Raw genomic sequence first — 7,907 nt, 5'->3', positions numbered from 1 at the left:
GCTCCCAGTGAGCCCTGCTCACACGAAGCCCCAAAGTGGCGTTGCACGCATTTACCCACCATGGCTTAGAGCTCAGGTCCTCACATCCATAGGAAAACAATCTTCATCTTTGGTTCTCAGAGATAGGATTCTATTGCCCATGTCCTCCTGGTCTGGTGGCCCATACTGCCCAACCTCATCAGTTAACAATATGTGGAGCAGAGTGTAAATATTATGAGCTGCCATAGAAATATGATTCTAGAACACAATATACCTACCCTGGTAATTGAAACAAACCCTTCTATCCAGGGATGGATACCTCTATAGGAAACCCAATTACCGTATGAAATTTGCTTGATAAAGTAGAATTTGACCAAGCAATATTAGTTATCACTTCAAGTACAATAGCCCAAAACATCTCTCCCAACACATAAGTGTACCTGCTGGGCAGGCTGGTCTGTGTTCTCAGGTAATCATCATTCCACCACTTCCCTGTTTAAACATTGCACCCAGCACAGACCTAGTAAGAAATCAAATCCTTGATATACTCTCTTCTGTGTTCACTTTTCTTAACGTCTTTTTTTCTTTAGATAGATTATAATATTATCTTAAACCTTATTGCAAAGCTCTTTCTCTGTCATGTGCTTCATTATATATTATCTCATCCATGAAGTATTGATTCATATACTATATCTCTTAATATACTAAAATTGTCACTGATTCACTAAAGTTTTTGTGGTATCTCTTCACAAAATATTAAAAAGTTCATAAAACTAAACATTACGAATGACTAAAGATTAACATGATGAGCAAAATATTAAGGCATATGGAAATATTATGGCTCAATTCAGTGAATGTTTTTATTATAATCAGAATTACCCTTAAATGAAAAACTATCTGAGCTTCCTTCCTGTATGTTTTCAAGAGGAGAATCTAAGGCCACATTGCAGATGTCCCAAAAAGTGACTAAGTTTCAAATAGGGGCTTAATAATCAGATATTTATGGCCCTTTGGGCTCAAAAGGTTCCTGGAGTGACTTTGAGCCAAAAGAGTGGGTTTTGAGTGAGAATTGGGTTTGAGCTCCCACGAATCTTGCTGAACTTGATATACAGCCATCTATGTGAATTCATCTCAAAATTAACTACGGTTCTGTATTCTGTGCTCATTTTGCCAACTTTCTCAAGAATCCTACCAAGAAAGTATTGTCATATGAGGGTAAGCATTTTCTCTTTTCTTTTGATCAAGTTTAGTAAATTACAGAATTGTCAGATGAAGTCCTCCCCTCTACTGCTTCAACTCACACTTTTGCACCATTCGTTTTTTCATGACATTAAATTCTGCATTCCTCAAATTGTAAATAAAAGGAAAAAAGTGTAAATAAAAGGTTGAGCAAGGGTGTAGTAGTAGTGTAAAACAAGGCCACCATCTTGTCTGCAGGGAATATGGTTGGAGGGTGAGTGTATGTGAATGTACAAGGAACAAAGTTATTTTATGGCCACAGTTATGTAGGAGGTGCAGATAAAGGGGGTTCTCCTTCCTTCTGCACTTTGGTTACTTAAGACCTGGAAGACCAGAATAAGGGAATTACCATGGTTATAGAAGTCCCCATGCATATGGCCACACTGTCAAAGCTGTGTACGGATTTACAGCACTGACATCTAAGCCAGCCAGTTTGGACAACGGCTGCATATCACAGAGGTAGTGATTGATAACATTAGAACAACAGAAGGGCATTTTCAAAGCTAAATAATCTGTACTGAAGAATGGACACCAGACCCCCACCCCCACCCCAGGACAGATTCGTCATGTGGGCTCATGATGACTCAGTGCTGCAGAGGCTTCCAAATGGCAACCCAGTGCCCAGAGGACCTGAGGACAGGCACGGACACCTCCAGGCACCCCAAAACATGAGCTTCAAAGATCTGGTCATGCACCATTATAGGAGAAGATTTTCTTCTCAGGTGCAGCATCTGTAATCAATCCAGGAGTCATAGTTGTGGAGAAACAGGCATTATCAAAGGATAAGCAGAATGAGAAGTAGTGCATGGAGGCCCCAAGTATCTGCTTCTTGTGGTCATCACAATAAGGAAATTCCCCAACAGAGTTTTAAAGCAGCAAAACAGAACGACCATACATGCTATTTTCTCCTTTAGAACATCCTGCATTAACCCAAACAGAATGAACTCGTTCACACTGCTATTAAGGCACATGGTGACAGTGGTTGTAGAAAGGACTTGGCTGAGAATGGCTTATTTGCAAAGAAAATTGATGAAGTTGTCATTTGTCAGGACCAGTGGGCTTCTATTCTTCATCACTACTCATATTTCAATTCTAAGAATATAATAATACAGTGGTTCCCAATGTTATCCATGTGTTATGATCACATGGAAACTCCTTTTGAAAATGTTAATAAATCTGCTTTATCCACAGGGACCTAGATTTTTTCTTTTAGAGAAAAAAATCACACAAGTGGTGGATTGTGCTCTCAGACTTTACTGTATGACCTTGAACAAGTCACTTTAATGTCTTTAAAATTTTACTTCATATGAAAACTGAAGATTGTAACAGACACTTTTTAAGTATGTATGCGTATATATATATACATATACATCAGAAGAAATTCCAGAAGTCTGACCTTTACCCTCAGCCTTCTTTTAAAAACTTAAGAGTGTCTGTTTTTGAGAGGAGTTGAGGCAGGATAGAATAGGGCATCAAGGCTATGGCTCCCTGGTTTCTTATCCAGCTCTGAAGGAATTAATGCACAACTGCAAGCCCCCTTGTTTCAGTTTACTAAAGGTGCCAGAATGTGATATACCAGAAATGGGTTGACTTTTACAAAAGGGATTTATTAGGTTACAAATTACAGTTCTAAGGGCATGAAAATCCCAAGTGAAGGCATCAAGAAGAGGAGACCTTCACTCAAGAAGGGCTAATTTTGTCTGGGTTCCCCTGTTACAGATGAAGGCACATGGTGACATCTGCTCACCCTCTCTCCCAGCTCTTGTTCCCACTGGCTTCTCTCTAAGCATCTCTGGGTCCTCATGTAGCTTCTTTTGGGCAGACACTGCTTTTCACCTCTTAGTTTAGCATCTCCAGATGCTTGTGTCTAGTCTCATCTCTCTGAGCTCTCTTTATGGTTTCTACCTTTTTCATTCTCTTCACAGAGGATTCCACTGAAAGGATGAGGACCTACTTGAATGGGCAGGGACACATCTCCATGGAAAGAGCCCAGCCAAGAAGGTCCACTCAACAATAAGTCTGCTCCACAGAACTGAGTTGAAAGAACATAGCTTTTCTGAGGTACATAACAACTTCAAACCAGTACACCCCTAAAAAAAAACTTTCCCTAAGCCCCAAAACCATAAAGTTTGCTAAATCATGGGCTGAAAATACACTCTTCATTAATAACTGAAAGCCTGGGATCATAAAGTTTGTTTGACTATGTGCCCAGAACAACCTTTAACATATGACGGGAGGCTGCAAGCACTAATAGACACCTCTTTCTGAAACACAGTAGATACCTGGTATTCAAAGGTCACAGTGGAAAATCACTGCTTGCCAAACCTCCCTATAAAACAAGCTAAACTCATGCCACTGCAGGTATGCCTCTCCCTTGAGTATGTCCACGTTAATGCCTCCAGCATGTACCAACCTTCCAATAAACTTCACTGCTAACTGCTACTTACTTTCTCATCTGTGAATTCTTTCTTCCAGCAAGACTTTGAGCCTGGAGTGGAGCCCAGCTCTGGTGTCAGCAACTCCAGTTACACTTACCTCTGAAAGGTGTGACACGCTGTTCTCTGTGCCCTCTTCAGGCCAGGTGGATGTACTTTACATTTACTCAGAACTGAGCAAAGGAATCGTAAAATTACCCAGGTGGATTATCTGGAAGCTAAACCTATCCCTCCATGCCCCTTTGTGTTGCAGTACCTCCCTCTCCATTTGATCCTTGGGGTCTGCCAGTAGTGTGGGAAGTCCCCTCTCCCACTTGCTACAGCCGTCCTTCCAGGATAGAAAATCCAGATTTATGATGCAGCCAAGGCTGGGACAGGGCACAGCGAATAGAAATGCTCCTTCAGAATATCATTGATCCATTTTATCATTAACTGTGAAGTTTTCTGTAACTTAAGGTTTACAGTATGTCAATCAATAAATACCATTATTGTTCAAAACAGTCTGAGATGAGTTTTCTGTTATTTGCAACCAAAAGTCTTCTAACTGAAACACCTTCCTTTTAAATATACATGGGTTGATCCATCATTGCTGCTTTCATTTACATATATATCTATTTTGAACAAGTGCCACATGTTTTTAATTGTTGTAATGTTGTCATACCATCTAGGATGGCTTACTACTCTTTAAAAATTTACTTGTAATTCCTATATCTGTATGTTTCAAAATCAACCTTTAGAATCTAAGGAATGTCAGTTATAGTTTTATTTTATATGGAAAATCGAACTATATAAATCTATTTCCCCAAGGACATATATGTTGCATTCTGCCACAGTTTTGTGAGATGAAATTTAGAAATGATCATGCTCAAAGTAAGTTAATCCATTACACTGATAACATCATCATAATTTCTTCCTCAGAATAAGCTTGGGATAATTTGAAAGCTACAGTAAATATCTCTAGCCAAGTCGTTCTGATCAGCACAGCCAAAATACACAGCCTTGATCAATCATGAAATTTTCTGGGAACAACTGGTAGACACACACAAATAGTACTGAATAAATCTCCATCACTTCTACAGTCTAGTTATAAAAAAGAGATGTCTCTGGCTTTAGGAGACTTAATAATGGAGAATTTCCTATTCGGTGCCATCGGAAGACCATAATCCTAATACTTAGATGATTTCCAAAGTGCTTACTGCATGAACATGTGCAAAATGGAGATTCTGACAGAAGACCAATGCTGCCCCCCAATGGTGAGCACTGGAAGTGGTGAGCCAACAAGCCACCGAGTGACCAGATATAGAACACTGAAACACAACTGCTGGCAGGTGACTGGAATTTTATAAAGACTTAACTTAAAGGCAGTGCAAGTACCCTCTATGCCATGTGAGAGGGTTATATGCAAAAAGGAGGAGCATCTTAACAAAGCTTAATAAAATGAGAACAGTATGGCAGAAACATCCCCGGGAGGTGATGTGGGAGAACTATAGCATATTCATAAGCGTAATATTCAGAATGAAATTGAATTTCTGGAAGAGTTTACTACACCTGCTTCTGAATGATATGAATGCAATCATTCATTTCCAGCTAAAGAAAAACAAGATACTGGATTTCCCAATGGAAATTCACATAATGAATGGTAGGATTCAGTATGGAAATGTGCTGAATTTCACCCTCTGCATAGTAAAACCTTGGTCAAAGAAGGCACTGTTAAGTCCACTCAAAATCCAGAGGCATGAGCAGTATAACTTGCAGGGCAGGTGTGCCCATTTGAAGCTATTATGTGCCCCAGAAAAGCCATGCCTTTAATCCTCATTCTGTATTGCTGTATGGGAGCTTTTTGATTGTTTCCATACAGATGTAACCCACCCAAATAAGGGTGGTAACTTTTGATTAGATGGTTTCCATGGAGATGTGGCCCACCCATTGAAGGTGAGGTTGCCTGCATTGGAGAACCATTTTGGAAAAAGCTTTAGAGTCACCAAAACTAACAAAGTTCACACAGCCAGAGACCTTTGGAGAAGCAGAAGGAAAATGTACCCCAGGGAAGCCTTATGAAATGAGAAAAGAAAGCCAGCAGATGTCACCATGTGCCCTCCCAAATGAAAGATGAAACCCCAAATGTTGTTGGCCTTGTTGAGTCAAGTATCTTTCCTTGGATGCCTTAGATTGAACATTTTTATAGCTTCGTCTTAATTTGGACTTTTTCACGGTCTTAGAACTATAAACTGGCAACTTATTAAATTCCCCTTTCTAAAACCCATTCCTTTCCTGGCATATTGAATTCCAGCAGCTTTTACAGACTAAACTGGCAGGGAACACTTGCTTCTCACCGGACTGCATCTCTGTTTATTTATGGACAGATGCATTGTGGCCACCAGCCTCACCATCTGGTTATGCAAACAAGCCTTTAGTAAATGGACTGTCAATAAATACAGCAAAAGTGAACATTGCTAAGAAAAACCCAAAGAGTATTCTGAGGGTAAATTAAAGTGGGTCAGGTGGATTCCAACAAATGACCCAGATATTGACTCAAAAAAGGAGTACAATACCTTTGACCTAACTTGTGAAGTGTTCACGAGGATATGAGGTGAACGAGCATGATGGCGGGCAGAATCACACATCCCACGCAGCCAACCAAAGCTACTGGAATAACAGGCCATGGTGACTAACAACAGTGGACAGATGCTTAACATGGCTATAGTTAAGACTCGCCAGGGGCAAGGACCAGCACCCAATGTGCAGTGATATTACAAAGGACCATTAGCCACAGTTCCTGGGGGCTTAAATGGATACATCAGGAAGTAGACTTTTAATTCTAGCTTGGAATCACTTTCTATGTGACCCAAGCCGCAAATAAAAGTGCTACCAAGCTGTTAGAATAATACATTCTTTACCAATTTGTTCCCCTCTATGTTTTGTGTTTTCCTTAAGGGCACTATGTGACCGAGGGGTATATGGGAAAGAGGGTTGACACACAGTGAAAGCTAGCTTAAGGTTTTGAGTTGGTCAGGTATTAGAACAAAGCTGCCAGAGACTGAATTGCATATGGGCAGGGTGAGACAACTCAAAGTTCAGGAAAAAGAAATGCTGAAAGGCTGAAAGAGCTGAGCAGAAATTTCACGAATTGATTAGCTAGGGTCCTCTAGAGAAATGAAATCAGTAGGAGATACCTGTAGCTATAAAATTTATAAAAGTGTCTCACACAACCATGAGAATGTAGAGTCCAAGTTCTGTAGGGCAGGCCACAAGCTGGTAACTCCAATGAAGTTTCTCAATAAACTCTCAGGAGAGGCTGGCTGGGCAACACAGGAATGGAAGAGTCCAAAATTAGTAGGGCAGGTTGTGAAGCTGGCAGCTCTGAGGAAGTGACTGGCCAAACTCCACAGGAGAGGCTTGCAGTTTGAAGCAGGAAGAGTGACTGACTCTTCAGAATCTTCCTTAAAATCCTTCCTCTGATTAGATTAAGCATCTCTCATTGCAGAAGACACTCCCCTTAGCTGATTACAAGCATAATCAGCTGTGAATGCAGCCAACGTGGTCATGATTTAAGTCCATGAAATCTCCTCCTAGCAACAGACAGGCCTTAGGTTACATCTGAGAATTAAGGGCCGTGTTTTAAGATTTACATCAAAACCAAAAGATACATACACTAACAAGTCCAAGCCTCTTAGGTATAAAATAAATCTGCAAAAATTTAATTGCTGCCAGGACAAAACTCAGTATCATCAGAAGAAAGCAACTGAATACAGAGTCTCTAAAGTGTGTCATCCCAAATATACAGTACAAGTTTTCTTAAAAATGCATTGCACATACAAATAAAGAAGAAAAATATGATCCATAGTCATGAGAAAGAAAAAAAAATCATTAGCATCAGACTGAAAGATGACTCAGGTATTAGAAGAAGCAGAAGAGTTCTTTAAAATAGCTGTGAAGATTGCATTTAAAAATCTATAGGTGATCTGTATCTATAGTTTTTTTCCTTCCTTGGTTCAATCTTAAAGTACTTTATAAAACATATTGTACAAACAGGCTTTACAATGATTACTTAGAATTTTTAAAATACACCTATGGATAAGCTAACTAAGATATCCATTTTAGGTGGTTAAGCTCTTCATACATAGATGAAAAACACTGGGTGTAATTGACACCATAATAGTTATTGCAAAAGAAAATATTAGTGAACTTGAAGATACAATAATAGAAACTATCTGCAATGAAACACAGAGAGGAAAAGGAATAAAGGAAAATTAA

The sequence above is a fragment of the Tamandua tetradactyla genome, chromosome 8 (assembly GCF_023851605.1).
Source record: "Tamandua tetradactyla isolate mTamTet1 chromosome 8, mTamTet1.pri, whole genome shotgun sequence".
NCBI lineage: Eukaryota > Metazoa > Chordata > Mammalia > Pilosa > Myrmecophagidae > Tamandua > Tamandua tetradactyla.
Note: the sequence above shows the minus strand (reverse complement) of the source record.